The sequence below is a fragment of the Leptidea sinapis genome, chromosome 12 (assembly GCF_905404315.1).
Source record: "Leptidea sinapis chromosome 12, ilLepSina1.1, whole genome shotgun sequence".
Lineage (NCBI taxonomy): Eukaryota > Metazoa > Arthropoda > Insecta > Lepidoptera > Pieridae > Leptidea > Leptidea sinapis.
Genome location: NC_066276.1, coordinates 13,513,505 through 13,532,212, shown reverse-complemented (window position 1 = coordinate 13,532,212; position 18,708 = coordinate 13,513,505). Strand labels below are relative to the sequence as shown.

Here is an 18,708-nt window from a genome sequence, read left to right as displayed (position 1 = left end):
GTATATAGAATATATTATAATGCATATGAAGTAGATTAAATAACTAAAACATCGTCTATTTATAAGTGATAATATATTAAGATTAGAAACTATAATTCTTATTTTAGTGAATGTCAATCAATTCATATTCCCTATCCTACACTTACTGACTGTTGTCTCGGTAACTTTTGTAGAATGCTAAACATCTGTCAAATATCTGACTCCAGTTCGATGTCGTTTTTCAGGGATTGTTGTACTGTATTGTTTTTTTTTGTGCAATATTGCCATTGGTTTAGGTAATAATTGATATTGATATGTTTTTATCATCGTGAAATCGTGTATCAAAAAATTGTGAACTGTAGTGTCATTAATAGTTTCTATGGTGTAAAGTGGAGTGATGTGTTTAATGTTGTTCGTGTTGAAACATTTTCTCCACTGCATTTAGTGGAGTATTAACATAAAGTAAGTACAATATACAATTATTTGTCACCGGGAAATATTTTGCTATTATTTAAATTACTGCAGCTTACTTAAAAATCTTGAGGATATCAAATGTAATCAGTTTACATCTTAAAGTTTCACAACAAGTCACGACTAGAAGACATAAATATTAAAAAACAGATTATCTAAAGTCCAATTTTAAAATACCAAGGCACTAACATTTATATGTACAATAACTTGATAGTTGCTAATGTTCATAGGCTTATCTCAATAGTAGTGTTGTGTCACTATTTACTTACACATTATATTAAATAATTAACACAAAAACTGTACTTGTTACAATGAGCTGATCTTAATAACTTTTTACTTTTATTACAGATTTATATAAATTTGTTGTATGTTATGGAGTTGATCACACTTTCTTAAATCTCTTTAGCTTTGTGGAAAGGCATGTAAATATACATAAAACTAAAATAGAGCAAAAACATGTCTACATAGAGCTATCAAAGTATACAAGTAATTCATCCCCAAATAAAATATTTTTAAATACCTTCATTTAGAAATCACCACTATCAATGTCTTCAAATGTCAAGTCTTACTAAGTAATTGCTGTGTGCTAGGCAGCTAAAAATTAATTTCTATGCTAAATTTCATTTGAAAATTACCTCTATATTCTATAAAAAAGAGAACAGGAGTGAACCATTCACATTGGTGGTTCCACCATACTTCTCAACCCAAAATTACCACAAATATATTTGTACCCATATTTTTCTTACTGTCTTTAGACTGGTCCAGTGATTACCAAAGTGATTGAAGTGATGATTATTTGACTGTTGTATATTTAAAAAAATGTCAAAAAGTGTGTTGAAGTTCCTACAAGATGAATAGAAAAGCAAGTAAAAAAATTAGGATATAAACAAGAGATAGGACTTTTAAAATAATTTAGCTAGGGGTTCTTAGGTATAAGTTAATTTTGGAAAAAAGATCTCTTACCCAAATAGTTTGGGAATGATTGCTGTAGACTTAATAAAGTGTTCTCGGTGGCACATATTGCATTTGTATGGCATTTCATTCATATTTAGGGTAATACTGGTATTGTCTTTCCTGCATATGTGGTGGGGTGCCCTTCACTTAGTCAGTATTTCTCCATTGACAATTTTTGTTAAATTTATTTCATGACCATGGATGCTAGTTCTTCAGTCATATATAACATAACTAACATATTTATTGACCTGTGATTGTATCCTATGGTGAGTACCTGAGTTAGTCCCATAATGAATTCCTGTACAGTTTCAAGATTCAGTACAAAAATTTATCCTGCCACCCCACACTTATTTTGAGTCATTATGAAAAGTTAAATGGAACTACTTTTAATTCAGTGTGATGTTACTTCTCACAGGATGCCAGGTGTATCCTACAGCAGCACCTTTTTTTGCAATGAAGCATAATTGTGTTTCAGTTTGATGGATGCCATAGAGATTATGGAGAGACCTTTTGAAATTAATGAGCTTATGAGGCGTAGCATACATAAGATATGTATGAAAGTAAGAAGTGCAATTGTGTTGGCACTCATACTTTTAGTGTTAATTAAGAATCCTGAGTGGCACAGTTTTTCTGTGTGCAGGTTTATTGATTTGCATCTTGCTTCTCTAGTCACTTTTTCTCATAAAATATCATTTGACCGCATGCAATGCAGAGCTGTTCAAATCATTGGGGATCCAGTACTATTGTTAACACTTTGTTGCGTAGAGACATCACTTCATTACATTTATCACAGGCATTGTTCCAATGTTCCGATTACTGCCGCCATCTATACATGTAGTGAGTGTATTTGAGAATGAGTGTCGGAGTAAGCAAATGTCCCACCTGATGCTAAGCCGTCATCCGCCCATTGAATGACTATGATGATTTGAGTTGTAACACAAAACAGTTCAGTGTTAGTAGACATAGAGACACATGTTATTATTGTTGTGTATTAATTACTCAGATTAGATTAAGGATTTGTGTTATAGCCTAGCGGAGACCAGTCATTAATCTAAGTTTATCAGGTTAATTTTGTTATGATTTTTTTATGAAAAATAAGAGACAAGACGAACAGGCCGTTCAGCTTATGGTAATAAATACGCCCTGCCCATTACAATGCAGCGCCACTCAGGAATCTTGAAAATCCCCAAAAATTCTGAGCGGCACTACAACTGCGCTCGTCACCTTGAGACAAGATGTTTACTCTCATTGGCCCAGTAATTTCACTAGCTACGGCGCCCTACAGACCAAAACACTGTAATGCTTACACATTAATGCTTCACGCCAGAAATAGGCGCCGTTGTGGTACCCATAATCTAGCCGGCATCCTGTGCAAAGGAACCTCCCACTGGTCAGTTGATCACACTTGATTCGACAAGTCGCCTTTTTTATTATGAAAGTAGTACGAGATGAGTAAGATTTTCATTTGATGTTAAGAGATCCACCCTGCCTTTTTAAATCCAGTTCCGCTCTGGTTTCTTGAAAAGCCGCACATTCAGAGTGGCATTGTAATTTCGCTCGTCACTTTTAGACGTGATATTTAGTCTCATTAGCCCTAATTTCACGAGCTATGGCGCCCTTCTGACCAAAACACAATAATTTTTGCACATAACTGCTTCATAACTTCATAACAGAAATAGGCGTCACTGTGGTACCTACCTAACCGGCTACCTGTGCAAAGATGCTTCTGGTAAAAACTTTCCGTTACATTATCCAAACGAGATTTAGATAGCCGAGCGTAACAGCTCAGTCTCATTCAATACCTACAAAATAAAGTGCTCTACGCGCCTACAGAACTTTTCACTATTAAGATATATTATTATAGGATTAAAAAGCTTCGGACAGAATTAAATACAACATGAAATATTATGTCAGTAATCTATAATAATAAATGGATGGCCGGTTTTTTTGTTCGGTTATACTGCGAAAACTACTGAACCGATCGGAATGACACCAAACCACAAGACGCAGCGTGTTTCAGAGAAGGTTTAGTATATTATGATATGTTGGTGATTGCTCATCTGGAACATATATTTTTTGACTTAGAAATACCCATATAATCGCAATACAAATAATTCAGTGAAGCAACTGAGATGAGCGGGCGCGGAGTACTTAATTTATAATATGGCAAACATTGACGTACAATTAACAACTAGATTCACAACAAGCAAAACGCTGCCTACGCGTCTATTAGGCTGAGTTTTCGTTCCGTTGTGCTTTGACCGCGCTTTGAATACAACGCCACGCAATGACAAAGTGTTCAGTGAAAAACTGTCCAAATATCCCAACTTAAAAAGGATTGAGTGTCATATTTCAGTAAGGCCCCTTAAAATGAACCAAATCATGTAACTAACTTAACGGTTAAATTAATCATTTTACTAAATAATTACACTTCAATTGTTAATCCAACATACAAAGCCGACGATTTGTGCGAAAGAGACGACTGTCTGTTTCGCAAATTTCGCACCAAAATCAATGAGCGTATACTTTGAACATTACTGCCACGAATTAAAGTGTTTGATTGAACTAAAAGGTAATATTTCAGATGACATTGTAAATTCACCAAAACAATAAATTCTTGCGAATTGTCGAATGGCTTGTCAGTGATTTTATAAATGATATTAAATAAAATTATAAGAAGTGCTAAATTATCTGTAGTGCTAGTTATCTGTAGTGTTTAATTATCTACTACAGTATCTCATTTTCGTTGAGTAACGACTTCACATCCGTATTCCGTACGTAGTAGTGAGAGTTAGTTAATTTGCGATAGTTGTTTTGCCTTCGGACTGGACTCAATCCAGGCGTAAGTTCTAATACGGTCTTGCCACGATGGTACAACGATGAATTTAATGTTTTTCTAATATCGCCGATAAACGGATCGTGATTCTACATGAATTATATTTTTATTTCATGATCACACGCGAAAAAATCGTGACTTGGCTCTCTATGTTGAGTGAGTGCGAGCGTGATTGAATTGGATCAATCGTTCGCAATTATTTTTTATAATAATAATGGCTTTGGCCTCTTACTGCGGTCTGGGGTGCGGTTTAAGTTTGAACCACCGGTGTTTTTTTAAACAACTGACGTAACGACGTCGTAACTCGTAACTCCCAAGCGGAAGGATTCATCTTGATCGGATGGATTGGGTTTTTACATAGAATATGTTATTATATTTTGTACGTATTATAATTATTCTACTTTTTTAATTGAACTGGTAAAAGAGGATTTTTTTGCCTTCTCAGTGTATACAGTGCGAATAATCTATTTGACATATCTATTCTATTATTTCATAGCCTTAAAATGTCTGAGATCGCAGATCTGCAGATATTACTATAAGTTGTATGTGTGTATGGTTGTGTAGTGTTCCTCCACAGTGCGGTTTTCCACCTTCAACTGAGCTATGGAATGACCTTCTTTGTGCGGTGTTTCCGGGACAATACGACATGAGTACCTTCAAAGAAGCGCGTACACCTTCCTTAAAGGCCGGCAAGGCTCCTTTGATTTCTCTGGAGTTGCAAGAGAATGTGAGCGGCAGTGATCATTTAACATGGGGTGACCCGTACGCTCTCTCCTCTTCCATAAATAAAAAAGTTGTTACCCTCGGGTGGAGCACTCTTACAGTAATTTGACTCCAGAGAGTAGTTTGCATAGAAACACAAATAAAAGATCAATGGTAGTACGTAATCGTACTTTTTGTAGGTAGAAAGGATTTCGTTCAAATTGTTTCTTTATGCTTAATAAGATATTTTGAATTAACAACATAACTACTTAATGCTGCATATATTTAACATATTTTTAATGAAATTGTGCAAATACTACTTACTTTAAAGTTCTTACTTTTTATCCGTATTGATTTCAATGGAATTTAAAATGTCTGAGTAGCGTCGTTATTTCGCCCGTCGCGGCACTCGCGTGAGAATTGAGAAGGAAATCGATAGGTGGTAAGTACCTGCGACGTCTCAGCCCAAGGACACGGGTGCATGATTCCCGTCTCGTGTTGTGTTACAAAGCCGATGTCTTTAATTACGTCATTATCTGTCGCATTCACAGAAGTCCTAAAACCTAGGGTTAATCTAGGACGTGCAACGTAATGAGCACCGTATTTGAACTTCAGAACGTAAGGCTTCTGATATTCACCTTTAAAGATGAATTAAAAATACGCAAGTAGCTCTAGTAATTAATGTAAATTTTTGAAGTGAGTCTTATGTAGAATCGTTGTGATTTGAAGCTCGCTGAAACAATTAAGCGAGACGATAAAGGCGCCGTTGCCATCGATTGTTATTTTATAAAACCATTATTTTGGCCGCCGTGCCAAATTTTGATTCCAAGAATATGGATATTCTATCCGAGGTTCTCGAGGGTGCAGAGAACGAATTTTGGATCGTTTTTGAAATCCAAGATCGCCGCCGCGAAAAATTATTCCTAAAGTTCATTATCTATTATTAAGTTTTACTTCAATCGCGCGTAAAGATTACACGCACACACTTTTAAATAACGCTGGTATAACCTACTAAATTATGTAAGCACACCAAATCAACTGAGAGGATATGGATGAAATAAGTACGTAAGGTTGCTTTTATGCCATATTTTAGTGCCAATATGATACACATGCAATCACACACTTTGCCATTTTTAAATACGAAGTTTAACCTACCTTCATAACAAAATTACTGCCATCTTGTATGGGAGAATTAGTTCTCTTTAGTAAAAGTCACGGCCATGTTAAGGAGAAATGCAAACTGCTGTAACTCACTATAACATGGCAATTATAAGGCAATTTCCAGTAAAAATGATAAGGAAAAGAAACATTCCCTAGGGGTTTGGCAAGAGCATCTATTCAGAGCCGCAGTATGAAAAAAGTCCAAATAGTCTAAATGCCAAAAGATTGCAGTGCTGTATCGTTTTAATTTTTGCTTGTACTTTAGTTTGTACAAAATGAACGGCTTACGTATGTATGGACGCTTTCGCAAAATTCAGTGAATTGACATGATTACTCGACAAGTTTTCGTAATTTTTATATGTGGCCACTGACCTCTACTGTTTACCACTGGGCTGGCGGCTGTTAAGGTGCTTTTGACGCCGTTGGCCATGTAGCGAGAGTCTGCGGAACTAAAACTAGTGATGACAACCGCAGCTAAACAAACATCAATAGGATAACTATTTACAAAAATAAATTGTGTACTTTATTACGTTGATTCCTGAAGTATAAATAAAACGGAAAACGTCAGAAATTAATTCAAAATGCAAAAATACTTCAGAGTATAATTGTACGTTTCTCTCGCAGCCATTTGTATTATACGTCAATATTAGTTCTCTGGACGCTCGCGAGTGGCGCTTTAAATAGGCACAAAAAATTTGCTGTCATACACATGGAAAAGCCTGTCCAGTGGTATTTATACATGTGGCTGAGTGATTTCACAGTTTTCAGGTTTTAAAAACAGTTCCGTTTTGTTAACATTTTTGATTGACCTGTCAACTTTGGACGAAAATTCTGACAAGTCTGTCAATTCTGAAGTCATACACGACAATGCCCGTGCAGTACAATGATGCTTTTCGCATTTTGATGCTATTGCCAAGATACTGCAGTGCATCGGGTATCTTTGCTGAATCGAGGGTGCCTGATTTCAATGCTGTGATGTGAAAAAGAGTTGCTTCCTTCTGGGATAGACTCCACAAATCTTAGAACCGCATTCTCCAAACGGTTTGTGACGGGATGCCTAGCAATATTTTTTCATATTGGCTATCTGTGCATAAAAACAAAAATAGGAAATAAAAGAAGGTGACTTGACCAAGCCGCCTGGGAAGAGCTTTTTTCACCTTTCCAGATAGTTTGTGAGGGTTATGTATATTTTACTTTTTATCTTTATTTATATGTATTAGAATATCATTGTACCTATTTGTTTCGTATGTGTACTGGGTATTTTGCCTTTAATGACAACTTATTATTATTATACAAAGCGGTGGATAAGCCTAGCTCACTTGTGAATCTACCGCTTTAGAATCTATAGGCGTGTACGGCTTTTTCGGATAAGCACTTTCTGTTTTAAGGTACAATACAGTTGTATTTTGTTCTGCATCCTTACTTCAGCTGCAAGTTGGTGTTAGCGGTACAGGGACGTGATTGAAGCGGACTGGTCTGGTCGGTTTGATTAAGGATACGATGAGTACAAGTTAGAAATTAAAAATAATAATAAATTCATGGTTAAAAGTTTTGATATTCATAAATGTCATTTCTTCGACCTAATCCTAAATGAATTATTTGGAGAAATACTGTTACCCTTATATTATGATGTGTCCACACTGTCGGCGTGGAATTAACTTAATGAAAAGACGGATCAATTTTATTTTATTTCAAAAGTAACTACATTCCCTATTTGTGCATAAGGCTCTTCACACACGGTACCTAGGTACCTTTCCATAGAAATCAACAGAACACCACACATTTTCACATCTTCATATCTCTTTAGATATATGTATCTTTATACAGAGCGATACGAAAATATACATTTATATTTCGATACATCTTCAAAAAAATCAATACAAAGTCGGGTCGTATACCATTGGAATGAAGGGAAAGATTCATTATATTACCTGTTGTGTGTGTGATACATTAAGATAATTTAAAGCTATACATGCCGGAATGAAATGTACCTTAATATACATTATCGCTGCCGTGTGTGGAGCCCTTGAAAAAGTTTACTGAAGAAATCTTGCACTCAAATAATTCAGATCATGCTTAATGACAACCCGGTAAATAGCTTTTGACTTAGTTTAACTGTTTGTAGTAAATCTTAATTATGAGGAAAATATACTTTGTTATTTGATAACAACAAGCTGTAATTGCAATAATAATAGCTGTGTATTGATGATAATATTGTCATGGAAAACTTTGAAAATTAAATCTAAGCTAGCCTTTAAAACAGGATCATTACTTACCTAACCCACTGTGCCTATGAGCCGTTGTGGTACCCATAATCTAGCCGGCATACTGTGCAAAGGAGCCTCCCACTAATAAATGACTGGAGGAGGACTTTGACTGAAACGAGAAACTCCTAACTCGAGACAGTTGAAGCATAACCAAATTTTATAATATTTTTTATAATTACTAAAATCAACCTATAATATGGTATTTATTATAGAAAAACTTATAATTAGGTTCATGCGAAATAATCGTGATAAATTGTCGATTATTCTCTGTCATTCGTCTCTATGAGTTAGAGCGATCGAAAATAGATAATCCTCTCTGGTATGGCTGTCATGTTAAGAGCTACTTTTACGGAGAGACGTGAGGATCAATTCATACTAGTTAGAGCAAAGGGGACCCAAATGCGCGCGACAATACGCGCACTGTTCCTTTTGATTGGAGCGTTTTTTCTCTGACTTGCCACACAAATGCGACCCCCACGATAATGTTTTCATTTTTCGAGTTAATTTATAGCATATGACACTGACAATTAATGTGGCTTTCTATTGGTAGCAGAATTTTCAAAAACGGAGTAATAGATCCAGTCTCCAGAGATGACCCCCTACAACAACCTCACAAACTTAATAAGTAATATTAGGGGTTAAAGTATGAAATTGCCGATTTGTAGGTACAGAAAAAATTGAATTCGTTTTTGTTGTTGTGTTGCTTGCCATTGTATATAATCTTTAAAAGCTAGACAAATGCCAGAACTACATAAATAGGTAGCACGTGAAAAAAGTTTACTCAAAATCCCAAACCTTGAAGGTTCTATGTCAATCGCAAGTACCTATTACAATAAAACGGCAATTTTATATACATTAATCCCTATTATTAGTATATGTGTATAATGTACATAACGGGTACGCAGTATGACACGCAAAAAGGCTAATTTGAAGGCGCGTGTGTTAGCTAATTCGCTAATTACTGGGTTGTGATATTTTGTGGAATCCAGTTTAGCGCGTTGTCCGTTACCATGACATCGATGCGTGGTTCAAATCCGTTACTTTACGCCAACATTCCATGCTTTAGTTATGATAACTTTCCATGTGAAAAAATGTTGCAGTTTATCTTGATCCAAAATGATTGCGGTTTAGTTTATTTATAAATAATAAGTATTTGTGAGTTGTGTTATTTTTTTTTGGAGTAAGCAACGGCAGGGGCTGGCTGTTAGTATTGCTATGTACCTACGCTTGCGACGCTCCGGATATTAAGGGGCGTGTGCAGCAATAAAGAAGTGTGATAGAAGATAGTAATAGTAAAGGCTGTGTGGTAAAGGCCTGCGATTGAAATTTAATATTCACGTCAACGCATTCGAAACTTTATGCCTCAGACCTGAGAAGAATGGGTGCAAAAATTTAACGAGCTTTTTTTTTTTAAAATTTCGTAACTATCAAAATTAGAATCTAAATAGCCTGACGGCGGTTATTAATTATGTTATAGTTTACCACAAATATAAACATCTATAGAAGGTCGCGGAATAGGGTAAATTGAACCTTTTCCAATTTAACCCCCAGAAGACTCAAGTTTGCGCGTTTACCACTAAAAAAACCCCATTTGTCGTATCACCGCTCTTCGATAACACTTCCCTTAAAGCCTCGCCTAGTATCGGAACACTGGTTCTCGAAATCTCGAGCGATTGCCAATTCCGTGGCCATCTGGAGGGCAAAGCCAAATTGGCTTCGAAGAAGCTGGGCTTCATCAAAAGAGCACGGCAATACTTCAAGCCGGCCCACATCCTAGCGCTCTACAAAGCGCAGGTTCGGCCACATATGGAGTATTGCTGTAATCTCTGGTCTGGTGCACCCCAGTATCAGCTCGATCCATTTGACCGCGTGCAACGCAGAGCAGCTCGAATTGTCGGGGACCCAGTGCTCTGTGAGCGGCTGGATCACTTGGCGTTGCGTAGAGACGTCGCTTCATTGTGTCTCTTCTACCGCATTTATCACGGGGAGTGTTCCGAGGAGCTGTTTAACCTGATTCCTGCCTCCGAATTCCACCTTCGCACGACACGCCACAAGTTAGGATATCATCCCCACCATCTGGTTGTGTGGCGGTCCTCCACAGTGCGGTTTTCAAGGAGCTTTCTTCCACGTACTACAAAGCTGTGGAATGAGCTTCCTTGTACGGTGTTTCTGGGACGATACGACATGGGTACCTTCAAAAAAAGCGCGTACACCTTCCTTAAAGGCCGGCAAAGCTCTTGTGATTCCTCTGGTGTTGCAAGATAATGTGGGCGGCGGTGATCACTTAACCCCCGTACGCTCGTTTGTCCTGCTATTCCATAAAAAAATACCTTTATGCATTATTTGTATTAAATTACTGCTTCACATCAGAATATGGCATCGCTGTGCGCTAAACGTCATCCTACGCAAAGAAGAGCCATATACATGTATTTGTATTTCAATAAAATAAATCATTAAGTAGGTAGTTCGTTTTATTGCCATCTAATGTGTACTTGGAAAGTACGTAGCTCTTAGAGATTGAAACGTATGGCCGCATCCGTGTGGCAGTGCTAGTCTCGCTATACAATTTCCTGTGTTCCGCAGCGCGCGGTACAACGAACTCGGCGAGTGCGGAGAGTATCAGCTAACGGGTCCATTTGGTACTAGAGCCTGGACGACGCCGTCGCCTTGGCCGACACGCACGCACGCGCCACACGTGCTCGCGTCCACTGCTAGGGCTGTCAATCAAAATTATTTTACTTTTCTTTTTAATGAAAACGTCTTTACTCGCGCTGAGTATTGGTTATTCTGTATTGACAAATAAGGGAGGATAGGAGACCACTCGCGCCCACTATAATGATACCCCGTCGATTTAATTTATTGAAGTAAAAAAGTTATTTAGTGGCATTAAACGATTTGTAGTACCTCGTTACTCATGTGTTTATAGTACGTTCCAATGTAAGTTTATCACAGATTAGGTGTCTATTTGAAACCGTAAGTGAAGTATATGCCAAACGTACTCATTGAATCAGAGTTTTTTTTTTTATATTATTTATATGACGGTCGGCAATCCGGTCAATTCAGTCATTGATACATGTAGGTAGTTACTATTATTATTAAAATCATCATGTTAAGCTCAATGCATTCAATTGAAATTTCGTAAACAATTACTTTATCATCCAACATGAGATATATGATAGTTTATATTCCCATTTCAAACCTATAAGCTGACCTGCAAGAGTTGGTTAATTAATATAATAATATATTATTATTATTAATTATATAATATAACGTCATGGAACGCCAAAAGATATCCCAATTAATGATTACATTTAAATATCACTGCTGTTATTTATTACTTTATTTGTAATGTTATTTTACATAATGATCACTTTAGTTTAAATAACACTTTAATCAGTGCTGACCTAATGAAACACAGATTTCCACGACAGCACCAACATTCAATTAACAACATATAACGACTACTACAAATTCTATTTATTTTGGTAATGATCTGATTGTAATGATAAAGAAGTAATAAAGATGTACCTACGAGTACCTGATTGTTAAAAATTTTCTATTTCAATCTTTAGTAACATTAACAGTAATTTGATTCGTGTAAGTTAGTTGGCACCACAGCAGTGGCAACTGACATTGTGAGCACTAAACACAGTTGGTTGTCGTGGCCTATATAAACTAGAGTGCCAAGTTCGACAAATACTTATTGTGAATAGAAAAGGGAAACTATGCCCCAGTAAAGTAATAATTGTGAATTCTTAATGGAAATATAGATATTATAATTATTGTGAATGTGAATTGTGTGTTTAAAATACCAATCCCTTCTAACACTATATAGTTAACTAGCTGACCCGACAGACGTTGTTCTATAGATAATAATAAAAAATATTGTTTTATAGGAATTTGATAATAATATTTCAAAACATCTACAATCAACAACATCATTATTTCGTATGCTCCATGTTGTTATAATCAAATTGTTACACAGCAGAACTGTCAAACCGTGCGTCACTAAATTCTCTCATAAAAAATATGTCCATACAAAACAAAAATTCGAAATAAAAATAATTATGGGTCCAAAATCGAAATAAAAAGTATCCTATCTCTCAAGTTGGACTAAACTGCACTCCATGAAGTAATCCCCATTAAAATTCGTTCATTAGTTTAGGAGTCCATCGCGGACAAACAACGTGTCACGTAATTTATATATATTACTAGTTGACCCGACAGACGTTGTTCTGTATATAATAAATAAAATAATGTTTTTATATGAATTTGTCAATAATATATCATAACATCAAAAATTACTTCGTAAAATATGCACCCTGCTGTCGTAATGAAACTGTTTCACAGCAGAACTGTCAAACCGTGCGTCAATAAATTCTCTCATAGAAAATATGTCCATACAAAACAAATATCGAACGACGGGGGACACATCAAAGGAAAAACAAAATTGTTGTTTTTATTTAATTCTGAGCATTTTCATATTTATTCACCTTTTAAACCTTCCCTGGACTTCCACAAATAATGCAAGGCCAAAATTTGCCAAATCGGTCCAGCGGTTCTAGAGTTTTAGCGAGACTAACCAACAGCAATTCATTTTTATATATATAGATAAGGTTTAAGTTTGACAGCCCTACGTCCAACGCGATTGTACTACAGCACATTCGGGGACCGTACTTTTTCTGTCTTTCATTACTCGAACAAATAATGTATACGTTTTAAACGTAGCTTTTTATCCGACTCTTCTTCCGTTTAGTTTTTTTACACATTTGAATAAAAAGTTAATAGGTACCTATACAGTACGTGACGTGGAGTTTCAGTCTGTTAATAATTCGTCTTCAGGAAACTGACTGATTAGATTGGGGCTGAACTTATTTTAGACTTTCACCTCCGCCCATAGTAATTACAGAAAAATTTAAAACTTTAACTAGGTACGCATTGCAATGCGTAGTCAACGAATGATATGCCCGCTGGTTCTTTGCACCGTCGGAATTCAATATCATTTATTTAATAATTACTATATTAATATTCCTATAGGTACATACAGTGAGCAAAAACCCGTGAATCGATAAGCATGCCCATTTGAACAATTAACCTACGCAGGAGCGTGCATTGGGTTTCTAGCAAGGTACTGTGGATCTAACTAGTGGTAGTTGATCTTTGGAATAAGCAAAGATTGCTTACCCTAGGTATTTAGTATCTAGCGTAAGGAAAAATTTTATGAGTGGGTGTTCAATAGAAGTTTGTTAGTAAAGTAACGGAATTAAAATAATAACTAAATTAACTTTAACACTAGTACTATATTTATTTAGGTCATAGTTTCTCAACCTTACTTTGCTTACCGCCCACTTTGAGAAAATGTTTTTTTCTAGAGTATTTTCGAGTATTTTTTGCCTATTTAGACTATATTTTTTAATCTACCCACGCCCCATCTGCGCCATCTCAATGCCCCCTAATTTTCTCTGGGTCTTCTACTGCCCCCCCGAAAGTCTCAAACGGCCACAAGGGGGCGTTATCGCCCACGTTGAGAACCTATGATTTAGGTTCATAACGAGATAGGCACTGCCTAATTGTCTAAATGATATGCACACCCCTGTACCACAGTAGACATATTATGTATGTACTGTACGTACGTCATATATTAATAGGTTATCATGGGCTACTATCCGCCCATAACGGGGAGAGCCCTCGGTGACCCCAGATCTTTGGCTATTATGTTAGTTATTTCCTAAGAATTTATTCCAGTCAGCCCTAATGAAACACTCAGGGTACCGCCCTGCATACAAAAGACAAATATACTTGGTAACACCACTATAATCTGAGGAGCCTTCAGTCAGGTGCAGTCAGCAGTGCTATTCGAGTTGTCCGTCCGCTGCCCAGCATTGCACTACACGCCAAAAACTCAATTGTTACCATCGTCACCATCAAGACGTGTACATTTCATTCTCAGCCCGGTTTTCGCAGAAATTTCATCATCGAACTAGTGATATTTATACATTTTTCAGTTTTCAGCTAGATATACCTAACAGCTGAACATCGACCGCTTTTGCTATGTCCCTTATTTATAAGCTTAATATGTTTTAGCTATACGTGTATGTATCTAACGAATGTAAACATGATTTTCACGTTTAAATATCCGATTTGCTTGTAAATTGCGCACGTATCAAGGAACGACTACAGTACAATATTTTCTATAACTTTGGCCCTTACTGTATCCTTTTTCTAAGACAAATAGATTTTATTGCCATATGATAATCTTTTGAGAGAATAAATATCTTAGACAAAGACGTAGCGTAATGCAAAACGTCAGTCTGACATGAAAATAATATCTTATTTGTCTGTTTACCTGCACCTAAAGTGACTCAACCATTCAAGATAGAACACAACAGTTCGAACTCAGAATATACAGTTAGTTACACAGATTAAATTTGAAAACAAAATTTATGAACGATGTGGAACTCGAACCCGCGACGTCTCGCGGTTCGTGCGAGTGCTCTTACCACCGAGCAAACCACCAGTGACGTGTCGTTGATAAATCTTCTATGTCTTGTTCAACTCTCACAACAAACACAAATAACAAATTGCTTATACATATAATTCGAACGTAGACTTTTTAAGATGATTATCTATCCATTGGTGAAAGTCACAATTAACACGAATAATTAGTTTCGTCAGTTTTATCTATGATTACTCCACCAACACACGTTCAACGCGTGATATATTGATAGGACCTGTAAAACTTGTACTAGATTATTCTGTTTGGTAGTTAGAGTATTAATAATTAATATTTGACACCCAGGCTCGTACTGAAAGCAAGAAGGCCAATTTTTTCAAGCACTCTCGACGAACATGGAAAACCATCGCTTGCCTACGCCTGCTCATGGCTTCAAAGAACATACAGAACTAACGATATTTGGTGAGCTCTGTTTATCGCCATACGAGTAGTTATACGATGCACGCGGTCAAATGGTTCGAGATGATACTGTGGTGCTCCAGACAAGAGATGAGAGCAATATTGCTCTTCTGGCTCGACCAGCGTTTTATAGAGTTTGTGGGCTTGCGTGACGTTGTAAGTTTGGGTATACCCTCAAGGTACGACGAATGGGGTTTTAAAAGTTTTTAACGCGCTTATCTGAGCCTTATATGAGTTAGTATGAATAACAATCATTTAACATCTTTCCGTTACATTTTTAAGTGAGCATTTTCCGAGAGACCCTGTTAGCGGTATCTCCACACTAACTGTTACAACAATGCATGTTGGAGACGCTATGCATTTAGACACACATTATAATGATAATCTGAGGCTTAACTTACAATTCAACATAGTACAACATGCAGCCTGGACTACATAATATTCCAAACAACAGTTAGTTAACGTGTTCTGAATCAGATATCATGTTTGGACAATATACAATTGCAATTCTGGTAATTTATTGAATTATTCTCTAAAAAGCGTAAACTTCATTAAAAACAAAGTGCTACCGGATGTATAATTTATTACTGAGTACATTCATATCAGCAAATAAAAAAATTGGTGTTACAATTAATATTTTCGTTCAAATAGTAAAATATGTTAAAAACGAACGAACAAAAACAATGATTGCTTCATTCAGTTGCTTGATAACAAAGCAATGTTGCAGATCGTACTTGTTTCCGTCGATATCATTATCCGATCTTGATGCAATTATCACCGTGCTGTCGGTGAATGGAGATGAATGATGTAATCAAACAGGTGATTGAACCCCCATTGTACTAGTTGATTCTAGGAAATTGGGGAAATATGCCGTTGTATAAGGCGGTTTTAATCGATTCATGTTTGCGACAATGTCGTGTTCAGTACTCACCAAGTTATCAATATTGCTTTTAAGTTAACTATGGAAAGAAATTTTTGCGTTTGAAAGTGAATTTATTTGAATTTTTTGCTTTTCATTTCTTAAGAGTAATTCTCTCTTCTTCTTCTCATCCTTCTTTACAGCTTCGTCATAGCCGATGTTTGCTAAACGTAACGTTCGATTTTGATTTAGTTCGAGTTTGTAAACGTCTTCATTCTTTCCAACCCCGAGATTGATTCTATTATGTATATAATATATACCTATGTCTTTTTAAATCGAAGTAATTAAAGGCATAAAAGGTATTTATTTTCTCAAAATTGCTTTCTTTAGAATTCTTTTTGATGTCATATCAAATATACTGGATACTACTACCGCTTCGGAAACAAATGGCGCTCTGAGAGAGATGAAATGGCGCAAGAAACTAACGAATTACCCTCGTTATTTATTCAATTCCTTTCATATTAATTTCCGCCATTACGCGGGAATTTACTTTTGCGGTAGAACCCTGGGGACTCATGCTGCTCTCTATAAGTCCATTTTGCCACGGGGCACCAATTTTTCAATTTTTTTTTATCACAGGACATCCATTTTCAAGCACGTTTTAACAATTTGATGCGCATGTGTTAATATTGCGGGTATGCAAAGATTATATCATGACGTTCATTCACTCTTAGTTTGATGCGAATCGGCTTCTACCATCTCATTAAATATATCACTATTTACCTTATATTTCTTGGCTGTTCCTCTTTGGAGTTAATTCTTCAAGCGAATCAAATGAAGAAAAGCATGCGTTATGCGATCCTGTTCAAACACTGTATTTTATTGTGTGCTATATCATCTGCGTTAGTTCCACGTCTCCTATTCAAAATTGCTCTAATATTCAATGTGTCAATCTTTATTTTAAAGCCGAATAAAAAAACCTGTTCTAGCTGTCATATGAAAAAAGTTTTACTCTAAAATCTTGCCTCAAAGAGGTTGTATTTACTCAAACCCCTATTACAACTTTGAGTTTGAGTTTGTTTTGTTTTTATATCAATAATGCGTAAGTACGATAATTATAGTGTCAAGTGTTTAGTCCGCAACAGCGCGTATAACAAGACGTAAAATCGGTAAAGTGTTCAATATCAATAAATGTGTAAACATGCATGGGTTGAATTAATATTTGTACAGCAGTCTTGTATCTATTACCAACTTGAATAGAACGACGTAAACTCGTATTCATATCTATTTGTCCAGTGCTATGTCGCGATGCCAGGCTTTGCAGCATTTTGGTATAGTGCAAAGAAGTCTATCGTCAATCCTGGACTTCTTATTTGACACTTTTGGCTTATTTCTGCAAAACAAACAGGAAACATTAGGCTTACGGAGTGTGTAAACGTCTTCATTCTTTCCAACCCCCAGATTGATTCTATTATGTATATAATATATACCTATGTCTTTTTGTATATCTTCAACCAGTCTCTTTAATTCTTTGTACACGTTGTTCTTAATATATCCCATTCCGTATTTCTAAAATTGTACTTTGTAATTCTATATTTTTCTCCAAGGTTACTTCACCGTTCCATTCTTTCTGTCGCTACTTTAAATATAAAATTTTCAAATTTTCCTTAAATTGACAAAAAGTTACTTAGTTGATTTGTAGGGCACAACATGATTGATTCAGTTCATTCTACCTCAAGATATACAATTATAAAATATAATCCAAAAAGAGCTCAAATTTCTCGAAACTATCATAGAATAAAGAGATCAGTAAAGTTCTATGAGCTTTTTTTCGAAAATATCGTGTCGTTGCATCGTGCTGTTGGACACACATCAGTGCAATAAGTGTGTCATTATTAGAGAAGAATAGATTCGCTGCAAAGGTGTAAGGTAGCAAGACTAAGTAGAGGGAAGACTGGGTTCACATATTTTGAGTATAAAGTAAGTGATTTACTAACTTATTGGAAGATCATTTATTAAACTAGGATACCCTGGCGAGTTTGAAGACATAATTGTGTGGAAGAAGTGAAAGAATGCTAGAAGTATAACAAACGTGAGAAGTGGGGCTTTTTTTCTTTCTACCCACGTTTATATGAAGGTGAATAAGAAAGTAAATCAATTTATGTTTACAAACATTCAAAATCTACTGATATAATTACACAGCCGCAACATCAGGTTCTACTCGCTAATAGCTGCCGTGTTGGGCCTCGTTTAGTTCCGGTCTATTGTTACGGAGCGCGAGGGAGCATGTTGTAGTCGTTGTCTTTACACGTTATTAAAGTTGCTGTATGTCAACAGACTTTTATATGTATTTATGTTACACCATACATTATTTTTTTATATCTCGAAGGGTTTAGACAGCGTTTTCGTTGAAAACTCCCAGATGGCTCATTTTTACAGACACCTCCAATAAATATCATTAGTCGTTATCGTTGTACAAAAATAAATTGACAAATTATGTATTGAAACCTTCCTCAAGACCCACACCATTTGATATGGTGAAAACAGCATAAAATCAGTGCAGTAG

At 36.1% G+C, this 18,708-nt stretch overlaps 1 protein-coding gene across 1 annotated transcript in view; it reads left to right on the top strand.

The window, feature by feature from the left end:
* Window positions 1–221: 221 nt before the first annotated feature.
* Window positions 222–18,708, top strand: part of LOC126967082 (kinesin-related protein 12-like) — a 97,346-nt gene continuing 78,859 nt past the window's right edge. Inside the window, exon 1 of the mRNA XM_050811461.1 lies at window positions 222–441. The gene's annotated coding sequence lies outside the window, so the exon portion shown is untranslated. The remainder of the gene's footprint in view (window positions 442–18,708) is intronic.